Raw genomic sequence first — 17,075 nt, 5'->3', positions numbered from 1 at the left:
TTAGAGTGTGAACAGTAGAGTATAATCACTCACAATCATCTTTGAGGCATCTCACAATCGGGCCTTTTTGAAGCTGACAGCTATTTCTTGAGCATTGTTTAATGCCAAGGGCGACCAGTTTGGTGCACACTCTAAAAAGAGAATTGTTGAAGCAGTTTAAGGTGACAAATTGAATTGCTGACCAACTTACAACAAATCGCTCCAATTGTTAACACGCAATGGAATGAAGTTAGTCCAAAAGTGAATATGTTTAATTAATTATGAGTTCATTCAACTTAATACTTTGGATTGGAGTCACTGGTTGCTGGACGCAGCATTTGCCCCGTTGTGGGAGTGAACACAGTCGACTTGTTTCCCGGCCAATCAAAGTGTCTCCTTTCATTCCCTTCAAAATTCGCGACTCTTGACATAGTTGGGGTCCGTGCAGGGGAGTTTGTTTATGAGGACTTGCAGATCAAAACATAAATCAATAAGGATTCAGCTAATGGTTTGGTCCATAACGTGTCAAAATTTTGGTGCAAATCCTGTTTTCAATTACAAGTAGATGCAAAATGTCAGCCTTTATGGATAAGAGGTTTTGGGAAATTTAAACGACTCGTCGATTATCAAAATAATTATTAATCAATTATTCGTCACACCGACGACGCGTTTATTTTAATGTGAAATTTCCACTCTGCAGCAATTTTTTCATTTTTTTCCTGTTTATTGAATCGTCTCTAAAATATATGCAGCCAGGTGTCAGACCCTCCAATCATTTCCACGCAGCATCCTTTTAATGATGTTTACCGTTTTTCGTCTATTCCGTACCGTCTATTTTATGTGTATTTTCTTTTCTTAATCGGGATTAGTCATGACGCGTCCTCTCAATCTGAAGCAAAACAACACGCCGTTGCATTTTTTTGGAGTGGTCCGTGCACAAGTATGCCGGTCAATAAATAGTAGAGGCAGAGCTGGTTAGTAAACGATTATGTCTGCGCCACTTAATTTTTTTGCACATGTTTTGTCTCGTGACAGTCAAATTGACCTCCTGCGTTCTCATTACAGTTTTAATTTTTGTATGGAATATGTGTCTTGCAGTAAACAGGCATTGATGAGAGGAGAGCCCTTCCAAATTACCATTTAGATTGGACACCACCATGCCAACAATTGGCTAAGTAAGAGGAATGGAGCATGGCCGGAGGGGGGGGGGGGGGGGGGGTGTAGAGATACGTTGGCTACTTTTGAGTGGCAGCGTCATCGCTCGTCCGACTTTTTTCTTTTTTTTTTGCTCTCGTGTCGCCAGTCTGCAAACGGGGTTTGTCTGCAGGCCGATGCGTCGCGGTGAAATGCGAAAGGGGGCGCAGGTGCTGCCATAAATAATTGAGGATGGCAAATTGGCTCATCCGCAGTTTGGGAAGTGACCCATTTGTTGTGCCGCGCACATTTGGCAGCCTCTCAGAAAGATCACGTGTTAGCACGTTGTAGCCTGGCAATGATGTTTCCGCGCATAATGGCGTCCATGCAGGCCTGTACACTTATGTGGTAAATGATTTTGGACATAACATTTTGTCTGTGGTATATTTATTATTGAAGTAGCTGAAGCTAGCTAGGCTAACTGCTACGTTGCCACCATCTTTCTTTTTTTTTTTTGCACGTCTGAGACGTATGACGTTAAAGTCGGATATAATCTCAACTGTTGTCACTCTGAGACTCGTATTTTCCTATAATCACTAAGTGTTAAAAAAAAACACCTTTGAATATATATTCATATTTTAACTCATTCACTTTCAGCCATTTTCACTGAAGCAACCCCCTCGTTTTACTCGATTTTGACTGATTTTGCAAGGCCCACAAAATATTGTTATATAAAAACATGGAACCTACCAAAAGAAAGATTAGACTCTCTTTTATTCATTTGTTTCAATTGTAAAAAGTTTGCAGCAATTAACATTAAAATATAGCTAAGTTTCATTATTATTCACAAACCTGTTCAAAACACTTTTTTCAATTTTGTTTGATCTCTTTTGCTCTGCTGCCACCTGCTGGCCGTTTTTGTAATAACCACCAGTTCCTCAACCGTTCTCAGAAATGTTATATCTATTCTAAATGTACAATAAAAAAAAATTCTAGGTTTTCATACTCTTGTTAACAAAAGTGGAAAAAAAATGTGAAACTAATTGTTCAAATTCATTTTTGACGTCTATAGCCGTCAATGGCAGTGAATGAGTTAAGAGACGTGTTTTGGGAATGCGGGAGGAAGCAAGAGTATCTGGAGGAGAAAAGCCACACAAACAGAAAACATGCAAACCGTGCCAAGAATCAAATCCCAAACCTCGCGACGGGGAGGCGGACTAACTAACTAACCACTAATTCACCAATTCATCGTTTAAACCCAATCACCGTCCAGTCAATTCTAATATCACTTTAGCCTCCGCGCTGCGATCTCCTGATGAAACACATTGATAAGAAGACATTAACAATCTGTCATATGTTGGGGAAAAAAAAGAGCTCCTTCATGTCCCATCAATAATGTACGATAGCGAAAATGAGAACATTTCGATGCCGATTAAAAACGCCCTCTTGTCGCTAAGCTCCAATTTCTGCCTCTCCAAACCCCTTCACTAAATTAGACTTTTTTTCTCATTATAATGTGTACACAGTGCGAGGCAACGGCACAAAATGGGCTGCGGGTGAAATGGACGATTTGAAACGGAGCTTCTGGGAACAAACGATAAGCTTGCACCGATTGCGTGCGGGACTGAAGGGAGGCGATCAATGGCATATCAAACGCCCCCCAAAAAATGTGCAAAATGTTGAGACATCGTCAGAACGCGTGCGTACAGCACGTCGGTGTGGTGCATGCGCGACCTCTGCAAGGTCACGCAGGGGCTGTCGAGTGAGGCGAGATTACCGCGCCGATGTTATCGCACATAACCGACGCTAATCTCAAAAGATTTCCGTCAGGGGGGGAGGCGGGGTCAAAGTTCACACGAGACGCGAGGAAGCAGATCTGATAAGCAGTTGTCACTCAAATCCTTTAATCCACTTTATAAATATCCTTCATTTGTCTTTCATATCTTCTGGGATGGTCCGCGTTTGTCTCTCAGGTTTTTCTTGCTCTGAATTTGATTAATTTAACTATTAGTTTCACATTTTTTCCCACTTTTGTTAACAAGTATGAAAACTTAGAAAAAAGTAAATATAAAATTTTTGATTAATCTCACTAACTAGTGAAGTCATGTAATTAATTACAATTAAAAATTTTAATCTCCTGATGCCCCTAATAACAAAAAAGAGAGAAAAGATTATAAAAAAATTATGGGCATCAAAAATTTTAAAATTGTAATTAATCGATTAATCACAAATTTTATATCTGTTATAAATGCACAATAAAAAAAAATCTAGGTTTTCATACTCTTGTTAAAAAAAGTGGAAAAAAACGTGAAAACGAATATAGTTCAAATGGATTTTTGACGTCTATAGCCGTCAATGGCAGCGAATGAGTTAAAAGAAACTTGACAGGTTTCAGTAAAGAATGCATTTGAAGCAAACTGTTGCTTAAGTCGGTCAGAGCGAGACCCTATCTGTCCTGGCCAATCCCGTCTCCCGAGGCCGAGCCAGCGCAAGCGCGTCCCGCGGGTCCGATAGAGCGGGTGTGGCTGTCGGCTTGAAACGCTGGGACGTTTGCTGCCTCCTAATCCGCCGGCCGCAGTAGATTAGCTGAAACTCCAGAGCGGAGAATTTGTATGCTGCTCGTCTTTCGCCCTCCTCGCTGCCAGAGTTGACTTTTTGCACATATTCATTTGGCTAAAACATGCTAATTACACCCCCCCTCCCTTTTTTTTTTTTTGGCTCAGCGGCTAAATGGAGTCAAAGTGGGGCTTCATTATTTTGACGAAGTGGGAGTCTCCGTTTGACCTGCCGACTCTCGCGACTCACGTGGATTGAAATTTCCCATTGTTGCTTTTATTTTCCCCTCTCACGTGCAAATGTCCAAATGCAGCAATTGGCAACGGAAGCCATCTCAAGGCGGGTTTACCAACAAACCTCCAACAGGAACTCCGTTTGACATTTTGTTTGCATTTGAGTCATTAAGGGTGAAAAACGCCTTTTGTTACTTTCATGTGAACGGCATCCGGATCCAATTTGCACTGAAATTGAGGGAATCTTTTGAAAATCTTGCCAATGTTGAATAAAAACCCACTCCTTTTTTTTTTTCTTTTTTCTTTTCTAAGAGAAAAAGTAAAACCCCACTCACTCCTAACCACATCGAGAGATGAAAAAAAATAAATAATAATAATAATAATAAAAAATAAAATTTTATATATATATATAAATATAAATATATATATATAAATATATATATATAAATATATATATATAAATATATATATATAAATATATATATATATAAATATAAATATATATATATATATATATATATATATTAATGGAATTTTTAAATCATGATTTCATTTTCTTATCAAGTCTTTTCAAGCTGAGGACGCGTAGACTTTAGATGTTTTTTTATATATATATATATATCTCATATATATATATATATATATATATCTCATATCTCATATATATATATATATATATATATCTCATATCTCATATATATATATATATATATATCTCATATCTCATATATATATATATATATATCTCATATCTCATATATATATATATATATATATATATCTCATATATATATATATATATATATATATCTCATATATATATATATATATATATATCTCATATATATATATATATATCATATATATATATATATATATATATCTCATATATATATATATATATATATATCTCATATATATATATATATATATATCTCATATATATATATATATATATATATATATATCTCATATATATATATATATATATATATCTCATATATATATATATATATATATATATATCTCATATATATATATATATATATATATATATCTCATATATATATATATATATATATATATCTCATATATATATATATATATATATATATATATATATATATCTCATATATATATATATATATATATATATATATATATATATATATATATGAGACATCTGAGAGTTTGTGCTTGACGGGAGGTACGCGCTCGTTGAATAGAAAAGTTCAAGTGAAACATTTGAAGTCAAACAAAATATGGCCACCGACAAGTGGCTGTCGACGCCGAAGCTGCGCGCACGATTTGACTTCCTTTAATGCGTGGCGGTAAATTGGGCTTAATGCGTCTGCTGAGATTGCGTGATGATGATTGGCACAGGAGGAGATGAGAACGGCAGGCAGCCGACGTTGCGCTAATTGGGCCGCTCGTACGTCCCAAATTGGAGCGAGCGCGTCGTATCTCTTTGTCCTCCTAATAAGGAACACAAACATTGCACCCGGGTCTGGTTGTGGCATGTTTGTTTGCGCGAGTTGATTCATTTAGAATCCTTAAGAAAAAAAAAATTGCTTTTTTTTTTTTTTTCTTCTTCTAAGCACGGTTCAGCGGCGCAAACATGTCGTTCTCAAGGCGCGTTTTAAATGCAAAGAGTTGTGGTAAACAAAAGTCGGGGAAGTTTCTTCTTATTGCAATTCAGTAGGGTGACATCGAAAAGGAATGCAATTAAGAAAACAAGACGGGGAGCTCACCCAAACCAAAATAAGCGGGTTTTTGTGCGACGTGCCAGTTTGTCAACCAGATGTGGTTGTCTTTTGCCAAACTTTTGAAAGTTTTCCTACTAAATTTTTCTAGGGCCAAATTCTAGCTCAGCATTCTTATTATTCAAGGAGCCAATCGTCTTTTGGGGAATCTCAACATACCAAATGAGGACAGAATTTGTTGTATATGTTTATCATAACAGGACGTACCGAAAAGTTTGAAGTTTCAAAATTGAAGAGGGCTATTTTAGTTTGAAGCAGACATTTTGGGCCAATTCCGTGGCTTTGTTGAACTCCAAACTAGGAAAATAATCCAAATAAATCCCAATTGGGAGCAGATATTCTAAACAGGCAAACTTTTTGTAGGCACATCTAAAGTAGGTACAAAGTTTGATCTTTTCAAGGATTCAGAAACTTGACCAAACACTTTGACCGACGGACAAGAAATCACTGAAAACGGAAAAGTCTTAACGACCCATGCCTGAAACCGAACAGCAAATCTTCCCTTTTGGTTCGACGCTGCATCGCGAGCAACTGCTAATTAAGAATTTTCCTAAATGAGCCTCAATCAGAAGCAGGTATACCAGACCAATGATTACCAAGCGCTTGGTAATAGACCGTGAGAGATCATCAGCGACGCCGCTAGACATTTTCCAAATTTACTCAACTCATTTGCTCCCAAAAACGTATTTATACGTTTTTGTTGTTGTTTTAATGCGAGAGCATACAGAAGGCTTTGATGCAGCCTCTGACCTGAAGAGGTCGCTTAAAGCAATGGTAGTTATTACACGGCCAGCAGGTGGCAGCAGAGTATAAGAGATCAGCCAGGGCCAGGTTGCAACAAGCACTTTTTGAACAGATTTGTGAATAATGATGAAACTTAGCTATATTGTAATGCTAATTGCTGCAAAACGGAAACGGATACAAATATCTTCTTTTTTTTTCCTGATGAAAGAAAATACTCTAATCTTTCTTTTGGTGGGTTCCATGTTTTTATAGCAATAGAACATATTCTGTTGGCCTTGCAAAATCAGTCAAAATCCAAAATCAAACAGCCGGGAGCGAAGGGGGTTGCTTCAGTGAAAATGGCTGGGAGTCAACAAACGATTGTTTATTTACCACAAATAGTTTGTCTTTGTCCGACCGAGGTATGTTGTCATGCAGAACAATAAAATGCTCTTTCGCTGGATGGCAGAAGTTACCGTTAATCGGTGTCCATTCAGATGGTAATTAGCCATGTTTTTGTGCCAGCTTTATGGTCACCTATTTCAGTCTGTTTATTCGTCGTGACATTATTTTTAGCGACGTGACGTAAAAGGTTTTCTTCCACGGACAGATGCGGGCAAGGCTAGACCACTTTCTTTTGTAGCGAGAGGTTGAGTATGTAAGTCTGCCAGCTTGCGAGACTCGGAAGCTATCCAAGCATTAAGAATTGATGAGGGCGTCTCCGTTAGGGAGGAAGTCAAAGTCTATCAGCGGGCCGAGCGCTGTCAAGTGGCCGCCGTGGTTCTCCGTCAAATCATAGTATTTGACGTTGCAAGAAAAGAGAAATGAGCGCTCATGCATGAGAACAGGGGACATCTCAAGTCTAGTTTTCACTTCTGTGGTTTGGAAGGAAGTGCAAGGTTTGGACATATTCAGGCGACGTTGGCCGCTGCTTTTGTCCGTTTTCGCTTTCTTGGTCCGTATCCGCTGTCAAAAACTCTCCCGTCCATCACTCATCCATGCGTCATTTATTTTTTATTTTTTATTTTTTATTTTTTATTTTTTATTTATTTTTTATTTTTTATTTTTTATTTTTTATTTTTTATTTTTTATTTTTTATTTTTTATTTTTTATTTTTATTGTTATTTTTATTTTATTTTATTTTTTTTAATATTTTTTTTTTTTAAATTCTTCTTTAGAGCTCAGTATTGTTCATTCCGTAATTTTACAGATTTGACATGTCATCATCATTGCACTCTTTTTTTTAAATTTCTTTTTTATTTTGTATGTACTCATTAGTTCACCTAAAACCTATTAAAAAATCCCATACCGTTCACCTAAACCGAATCCAGCTCGAGCCGTGAGGTTGTCAGGAGACCCGAGGAAGGATCAAAGAAAGGAAAGTGAAATCCAGCACCGACCAGACATGACCTACTACCCACCAACCAGAATCTTTCACCAACCCCAGAAACATCTCAATTCCAACAAATGAGGGCGTCACTTCTAAGAGTTCTGGCGCTCGGCCCATGAAAGCGGCAGTGATCCGGTGGCGAAGCGGCGCTCATCCAGACTAAGCTCGGCTGCGATGCCTCTGATTACCCCCGCACGAGCTAAAAAGAGCCCAACAAGCAGGACCAGATGTGGTCTTGCTGCAGACAAAGAGGAGATTAATCAGCCTGATTGTGTAAGCGCAGAGATATAAACGGTAGACGTGTGCAGGCAGGCGTGCGCACGCCAGGTGCTGGCAGCTCGACTCCGATTCCTTATTACCGTATTTTTCGGACTATAAATCGCACTTTTTTTATTTTTATTTTTAAATAGTTTGGCTGCAACTTATACTGTATTCAAGTTAGAGGCTTGGACTTGCATCTAAAATATCCGCTTCCCAACCATGTCAACTTGTTTTGGTGATTGGCAAGTACTTTTGGTGTGTCGCCGCCAGTGGCCAGAAGGTGGCAGTAATGTATCAAAAGCACCCACAGGCAAAGCAAAGCAGAAGAAGAAATGGAAGCAGAAGAAGAAATATTAGTCATGGCTATAGAGATCTATAAGAACACGAGCTGGCTTGTGCGCCCGGTTGAGCCAATGAGAAGTGACGTCGTCACGGGGCGGCCATCTTGAGACAGGGCCGCTCGATCACAGTCAATAGAGCGCGGGATTTTCAAATAGCTGTCACTTTCCCAAATGCTTAACCGATTTTCATTTTTTGCTGTTGATATAACACAATAGATGACACAAAACATTTATGATAATAAGTGTAGTGTGTCGTCAACCAATCTGTTTGTAAAATCCGTCAAGAATTCGGCGAGTTACGAGTGTTTAAATGTGTAAATCATCCACTTTACCACCGACAACAGCGCAGCACACCAAAGCAGTCCCCTGTCCTAAGATGGCCGACCAGCGACGATGCGGCCAACTCTGCCTTGAGCCATCTCGTGTTCTTACAAATATTTATGAGTCACAGCAACAAATCTGTGATGTTTTGCTAGTTTAGCATGCGGCTTCTTTACCGAAAGGCACAATAACAGGATTCTTCATTTGGCCACAAGACAACAAAGGGATTGCAGTTTAAGCTTATTTGAAACTAAAAGGAAAAGCTTTTTGTCCGGAAATTCTTTTTTGGAACGTGTGTGTTCGGAGAGCCAAAAACATCCTGGTGTTGTAAACCAATCGGAAGCTTGTGCTAGAACTGTTTCCATACAAGAGAATACATCTTGTACCGTTCCTGTTGAAACGTTCGCAAACCGATATTTTTGAGGTCGGACCAATCAGGCGTTTTTTAGGGCGGAGCGAAACCAAGAAGCGCCGATAGCGGAACAGATGAATGGACGCTGCAATTAATTCTGTTCTCGCAGAATTACTCACCGCTTCCTTGTTGAATGTTGAACAGTGAGAGCCGCCTTTTTATTTGGTAAAGATGTTTGTACTTTTTTTTTTTTTTTCTTTCGAACACGAGACCTAAGACGACATTTTCATCCAAAAAGTTGTTGTGATTGATCAAAAAATTTTGGCACTCCACAGCATATTTGAACAACGCTCTGAATTTGCCAATTGTCAAGTGTGCGCTCAGAGCGGATTTCAAAGTGTACCCACAACTGGAGACCGGGAACTCGGGTACAAAAATAGATATATTTTTTAAGTATGTCAACATCTGGCTGTCCGTGGCAGAGCTCAGCCCAAGAATCTGCTCTGCGGGCAAAAAAAATAAGACGAAGCGCCGTCTTTTTTGTCTTCTGCCGTCACACGCGAGATATAAATAAGGTCTCCGAACGCTGGCGTACGCCGTCCGTCCTTCCGCTCTTGTTTTTCGCTTTGTTTTTATCACCGCGCCGCTCTCATCGCTTATCAAGTGCGCACACTCGCGCCCCGAGAGACCATCGAGCGCAGCGTTCCATGACATTTGGGGGTGGGGGGGGGGCTTATTGAATGATGATTTGAGGCGGGCCAATACAAATCCACAAGTCACCGGCACGCCCGATTGGAGGAGCCCCGATTCTTCCGCCTCCGGGAGGAAAACCGACTTTTTGAGTGGATTTGGACGTTTGTGCGAGTGTGGGTTTGAGATTGTGCGGGTTTGTCGTTGCCCTTGTGTGTGAGTGTGTTTTTCTTTATTCGTTTATTTTTTTATTTTTTTTTATTTTTTAGTTTATTTTTTTTATTTTTATTTTTCCCCTTTTTTTTCTTTTTTCATTTCTTTTTTTCATTTTCTTTTTTTCCCTTTTTTTTTCTTTTTTCCTTTCTTTTTTTTCTTTTTCTTTTTCTTTTTTTTTCCTTTTGTTTTTCTTTACGTGTTTTTCTATGAGCATGTGTGAGTTAGTATTTTTTGCGTTTGTGCTTATTTGTGAGTGTTTGCACTTGTTTTGCATATTTGTGTGTCTTTAATTGCATATGTTAGCACAGGGGTGTCAAACTCCTATTCAGGGGGGCTCAGGGGCCGCATAGAGGAAAATATATTACTAAGAAGAAGAAGAAGAAGAAAAAAAGGCATATAACTTAAAAACAATTGCTGTGCATATTTGCGCTATTTGTGGGCCAGCCCTAAATTACGGAGCTCAACTGTAATCCTATTGTTGCAAAAAAAATAACCCGAATGCAAATGGGGGTGTTAAATCTACCCGTTTTGCATATATATTGTTCCTAGAATGAATTGTGGGACGAATTTAATTACGTTAAAAGGATGTTAATCCTTGTCATATGCATTTGGGCTCCCAGTAATTGAATTTCATATTCAACACGTTTATGTCGGTCTATGATTAACTCATTAACTGCCATTGACGGTTATAGACGTCAAATATTTATTTTAACTAGTTCTATTAGTTAAACTTTTTTTTTACACTTTTGTTAACAAGAGTATAAAAACCTAGAATTTTTTTATTGTACATTTAGAACAGATACAATTTGTGAAGTCATACAATTAATTACAATTAAAAAATTTAATCGCCTGATTTTTTAATAATCTTTTCTTTCGTTTTTTAAATCACGTCAGGTGATTTTTTTTTTTTAATTGTAATCACATAGCTTCAATAGTTAACTCACGATTAATCATAAATTTTGTATCTGTTCTAAATGTACAATAAAAAATAGTTTCTAGGTTTTCATACTCTTGTTAGCAAAAATGGAAACAATTTTAAACTTACAGAAATAGTTCAAATTAATTTTTGACGTCAATACCCGTCAATGGCAGTGAATGAGTTAAAAAAAAAAAAAGTTTTTTATACAAACCTTGACTTGAGGTTGTGTGTAAAATAATGACATCCAGGACGATCCTGTGTACAAGTTGCATTGCTCATCTGAGGACTGCTTGTGAAATGATGAACTTATATGTTTTGAATGTAGCCGGTTGATTAATTTCTTTTATTTTTTACCTTCCAAAATCGTCTCGCCGGCCGGATTAAACCCCTTTGCGGGCCTGATCCGGTCAGCGGGTCGTATGTTCGACACCCCTGGGTTAGCATGTTATTGTGCCTTGTGTGTGTTTGTGTTAGCATGTTTGCACTTGTTTGTGTGTTTTTGCATATTAGTGTGCCTTTAGTTGTGTTCCAAGTGTGTGTTTGTGCGTGTGTGCGTCGCACAAAGCTAACGGCTAGCACCAAAACGTATTTCTTGGTGCGTCCATGTTTGACTTTGAGGCTGGCGCGTGTCTCACGCGGCGCTTTGGGACCAAGCGAGCGCAGCGGATAATCATAAGCCGCTTGTTTGGATCAAAAGGCTCGATCTATACCGCTGATGATGTTTATTAATTAGCTAATGCCTCCGTCGTCATCATCATCATCGTCGTCATCATCATCATTAAAAAGTGTGGCTAATCTGGCCTTTGTTCCGACATGCTGACTGGCGGCAGATGGTCCGTCCGGCGGAGCGGCGGGCCCGGCGGTCCGAGTGCTCCTCAGCGGGCTTGCGCAGCTGCTCGGATTTTTATGGGATTTGATGAAGAGGAATCGGAAATCTTGCGGAGGTTGCAAAAGTGCTTTGATGCGATGGTCCGAGGTGGAAATTGCATTTGGATGCAGAACGGAGAAATGTTTTGATGGACTGAAATGGCAAAGGTGTGACGGCTTCAGTTTTCTTCTGCGTTATTTATTAATTACTGTATTTATTAATGACTGTATTTATTATTATTTTTATTTTATTTCGTAAACCCCCAATAAGTCTGACGCAAATAGTGAAAATCCTCAAGTAATTGCCGGATTTTCTTTTCTTTACACAGTGTGTAGGATTCAGCGCCATCTAGTGGTGAACTAATAATTCATTCATTTAAAAAACCCACTAATAATTTAAATAATATGCAAAAAAAATGTACACACACATCAATGTACGTTTAAAAAAAAAAGTTATTGAAGGTCTTATAATACATAGGTGGCGCCGCACCTTACGGGAGGCTGACATGGTCGCCGCCATTTTTCTGCTACGGATACCCAAAGGAGAAGAACTTTGCGAACGTAGTAATTGGTTACTTTGTGAAGTGTTGAAGTTTGCCTTTGACTTTAGGTCCTTGCATTCTATTAGTTCACCACTAGATGGCACTAAATTCAACGCACTGGCCCTTTAAGTAATTGCCTTTATTAATAATTAAACGACTAAATGTATCCCCTTTCATCTTATGAGTGTGTGTGTGATGTGTATTTTGCTGGTTTGCAACCCATCAAAGTACCAATTACTACTTTCCTATCAGCCATTTTATTTTGTGTTTGACTTAGTGACTCAGAAAACATTAAACCTTTTTTCCTTGTCAAGTTGTCATGTGTAGACTGTCTTGTATAAAAAAAAAGAAAATGATGTTAAGATATTAAAAATCAGTATGTGCGTACCCCAATATTTGCATTGCCTTTTCACACTGCTCTTAGCAACGAGCCATTGACGCAAATACTGTGGCGTAATCTTCCGCGATGCGTTTCTTTCATTTGCGTTTGGACTGGAGTAGACCGCGAGGGGCCCGCCATTGTTCCTTTTTCCGAATTGAAGCGACGCATGGACGGACTTTCAGTCTGGCGCCGCCTCCCCATTCACACGGCAACGCTTCCTATATCCTCCAGTCTCTTTGATTGTGATTGCTCTCGGCAGCACAATGCGGCTGCTCCTCTCGCCACAGGTTGTTGGCCGAGCACGCCATTATTGGCTGATTGCCCTCACTGCGGTTTCCCCCGTACCTTGATCTCAAATCGGAACTCCCAATTTGTAATGTCCTTCAGGGTAGGTGTCGTCCTTTTCTGTTCTTGTCAGTAATCTGCCATGGCAAGCGTTTCAGAATTTTTCTTTGTAGCTCATTTGTAGACTAAAACCGAATCATACTCTCATTTTACCGGAGGCCGCCATCTTGGAATCATGTGAAGGCTCGATTTGTTTACCTAACTCTCCAGTATGGATCCGCAGTGTGGTGTAATCCGTTTAAGTACGTGATGAAATATATATATAAAAAATATATATATATATATAAAAATAAAAAAAAAGAGCAAAGATGATGACATTTCTGAATGAACAATACTGAGCTCTTTATAATAAAAAATAAATAAATAAATAAATAAATAAATATATAAGTACGTGATGTTTTATTTTTGAAAGGCTTAACCGGAAGTGCAAAAGTGGCCGTGCGCTAACTTGTTTGTTTTGTTGAGAGACGCAGGAAACTAATAAATGCAATCCAGTTGCCCAACGACGCGTTGCTTGAACCCTTACGCCCAACAACGCGACACGAAGCTACTTTGTGGCCATCAATTAGTATTTTGTGCTCACATTTTGGACTCAAAAGTCACGCCTGGAGTTCCTTCCTTTGACACTCGTCTGTAGATTCTTCCAACCGCAAGATAAACGCTTTTTGATCAAGTTGCTGAAGACGCTCACTCGTATGAACACGTCAGGTGCGAGGATTAAGCCTTTTTATTCACGCGAACAGGTTGCGTGAAGCGATGCCTATACAAGGCAAACGAGGTGGGAAGAAGAACAAAAGCTGAAGGTGGCGGAGCGAGAACGGACGAGAAGGTCGGGCCGCATAATTGAACACGTGATTTGCTATTCACACACTCGACGCGCACATGGACCACTCGGAGCACATACAGGAAGAAGAAGAAGAAGAAGAAGAAAAACACCTCGCGGGGGTGTCTGATTATTTTCCCGGGAACAAATTAATTGTGAGGAAGGGATCAAAGACGAGTGCTTTTCATTGTGTCACTCGTGGAACAACATGTAACTGATAATGGATTTTCAACCCCCCCTTTTGTGTATGTAAAAGAAAGCCCTTGAGGAGGAAGTCATTTGTTGGGATTTGTAGAAAATATGTTCACTTGCAGAAACCAAACTATTTCAAAGAAAGAAAATGATAAAAGAAGAAGAAGAAAATAGACACACGAAGCGACACTTCCTGACAACTCATCAGCTGACCAACACTAACCAATCAGGAGCTAGCAAACTTTAGGTAAATGCAAGTGAATTAGAACAGCAGATTCGAGAGTCAATTTAGCTACTTGTATAAATTTTTTTAAAAAAAACACCAAAATATATAAATGTGTAAATAATAATTCTGGAAACAATGTATAAGTAAAAATATATATGTTAAATTAACTTTCTGAACTTTACAATGATAATAAATAGCATACACACTTTATTGTACTCAAAAGTTAAAAACAACTGCATTGTACTTAACAAATAGGGCTGAACAATTTTGAAAAATGATCTAATAATTGTGCCCCCCCCCCCTCAATATTGCAATCACAATTTAACATGCAATTATTATTTTTTCCAAGGCATAATTTCAATCCAAGTAATGACTTCATTGAAGTGTATGTATTGTGTAAACTTCAAGTTTAAGCCTTGACACTTAAGTTTCGAACCAACACTGGACCACGAGGCAGACACGCTAACCACTATCACGCCGCAATACATTTGGCGCTTAATCCTACTAAATAAACATGACCAAATCCTCCTTTACCCTTTTTTTTTCTTTTTTTTTTGCTCAGGTATCACGCAGACCAAAACCCCATCCCCAAAATTTCCACTTTATTTGCCGCTTATCTGATATTCTGTTGACAAGTCTTGAGATCGGGGCGAGTGGGCCGAAGGCGTTGGAGGAGAAGCGGGAGGCCGTCAAGGTGAGCGTCGGTTATCAACGTGTTCACGCAGCTCTCGGTGGAGTCAGACGGTGTGAAATTGCTGGAAAGTCAACGTGGAACTCGGACCCAGGGAGTGCGACGTCGTCTCAATCGGACTGTGCCCACGCACCTCATCTGCCGCCGGTTTGGTCGGCACATCCCGACTCTCAAACCGCCTCTCATGTTGTTTATTTGCAGCGTTGCCTCAACAATGACATCGAGCAGGTAAATAAATAAACTAATTTGCATTCCAATCAACAATGCGGGATTGCTTTTAGTTGTGTTTAATGCATTATTTTTTTTTTTTACGTCAACAGCATCAATTTAACCGGATCAGCATCAGCTTGACCTCTTTTTCGCCTAGCAGACACCGTTTTATGTAATCCTATAACCATGCATATCCATAAAACACACACACACATTAAAGTATTTCACAGAAATACAGTGTGTGTGTGTGTGTGTGTGTGTGTGTGTGTGTGTGTGTGTAACAGGAAGCGCGCAGTGAACAGGAAACTGCAAGGCGCCATTCCTCAGGTCCCTGCACAAGAAGCAGCTGTAATTGGTTTACACACATTCCTGTCAGGATTAGCCCTTGTGCCATATTTGTTTATAAAAAAACATGTTCAAACATTGGCTTCGGGACCTGAATTACATCCCGGGCAAGTGTCAAAACAATTCAGGAAGCCACAATTCTTTTTTTCAGGACTTGTTGAATGCACATTATTTTTATTTGATTTTGTCCCACACAAAAGGACTCGTGGCTGAAACTGAACAGGAAGTCGGCCATTTTGGTTTGAAGCAAACATTTCAGGACTTGTACTTCTATGAACTCCGAGCAAGCAAATGACCCAAATGAGCCCCATTTGAATTCAGGTATGATTGACAGATGGGCAAAAGCTAAATTGCAAATATTTGTCTCAACTGTGTAATGCGGGTGAAGCGTGCCGTCAATATTGAAAGAGCATTTGAAGGATTCTCCATGCACGAAAACGGTGCTGCAAGGACACCGTTGTCATTGTTTTGTCATTTTTGGCTTCAGTTACTGCGTGTAATTTGTTCCCATATTGTATTTACATGTTCGTTTGAATATTGAGGATACAATGTATTCTTATGCTAGGCTGGAGGCAACCTACACCAAGAGTAAAGTCATCAGTTTTCTTCATATTTGTATAAAAAAACGCACTAGGCCATACATATAAAACTATCAAAATGTGGTTCCGATTTTTTGGGGTACAGTAAATAATTGTGTTCTAGTGTTCAGTTTGGATGTTATTCCACTATTGACCACTAGAGGGCGGATATTTGATTTATTCAGAGAATATATTTGAGAGAAGAAGGAAACCGGAAGTTTAAAAAAAAAAACTTTATTATACATTTCTATGAACATACACTCGTAGAAGATGCAACGTCTGTGGCAACAATATAAAAATAAACATGAAAATAAACAAAATGATTCTTCTACATTAAGTTACTTAAAATAAAAAAGGAGCGCAGACATCAAAAAATCTAAACACTGTTTAATATTGCCACTTATATCCCTTTCCCACTTTTTCAAAACAAGAAGTATTTTGACCGGACTGTCTACAATTTTGAACTTCAAACGCCAGAAAGCAACGACTGCTGGTTCATTTTACAATATACTCCTTTAAGAGTGTTTGTATTCTTTTAAGTGTGTTTAAAGACCTTTAAATCAATTAGTTGCTGTAAACTCTTATCAAATCAGATTCATTAAATGGGGTATTTGACTTGGAAATATCAATTCCTAAGTCCAGTGCGTAATGGGTCGGTCTACTTCCTGGCACGAAAATGACATCACTTCATCTTTTGCCTCCTCAAAGGACGTTTGTTGGGACGCCTCTTGAAAAATGTTCACAATGACGCGCCACCGAGGGGACTATTTATCGTGCGGAGGAGTCACCTGCCGGCGCGTCACCGCCTCTCTGCCCAATCCTGGCGCGCTTCCTCTGCGTGCGCGAGTGCGCCATTTTTGGACGTCCCCCCCTCCTGCTGCCTCTCCTCACGCACGCGCGCGCGCGCGCGCTCCTCCTCCTCCTCCTCCTCGCTGCCTGCCTCCAAACGCGCACCCGACACATTCGGCAGAAGGTGTCCGTCCAGCCTCCTCCTCA

The 17,075-nt window shown here is 39.2% G+C and overlaps 1 protein-coding gene across 1 annotated transcript in view; it reads left to right on the top strand.

Annotated features, from left to right (window-relative positions):
• The window catches only part of ryr2b (ryanodine receptor 2b (cardiac)), a 103,969-nt gene extending 87,049 nt beyond the window's left edge, over nt 1-16,920 (top strand). Inside the window, exons 102-105 of the transcript XR_015096854.1 lie at nt 14,818-15,174; nt 15,267-15,328; nt 15,441-15,822; nt 16,788-16,920. The gene's annotated coding sequence lies outside the window, so the exon portion shown is untranslated. The remainder of the gene's footprint in view (nt 1-14,817; nt 15,175-15,266; nt 15,329-15,440; nt 15,823-16,787) is intronic.
• The last annotated feature ends 155 nt before the right edge of the window (nt 16,921-17,075 follow it).

This window comes from Leptonotus elevatus, chromosome 13 (genome assembly GCF_054856555.1).
Source record: "Leptonotus elevatus isolate MCC_2025b chromosome 13, RoL_Lele_1.0, whole genome shotgun sequence".
NCBI classification, from domain to species: Eukaryota; Metazoa; Chordata; class Actinopteri; order Syngnathiformes; family Syngnathidae; genus Leptonotus; species Leptonotus elevatus.
This window is presented reverse-complemented; position numbering and strand designations above follow the sequence as displayed.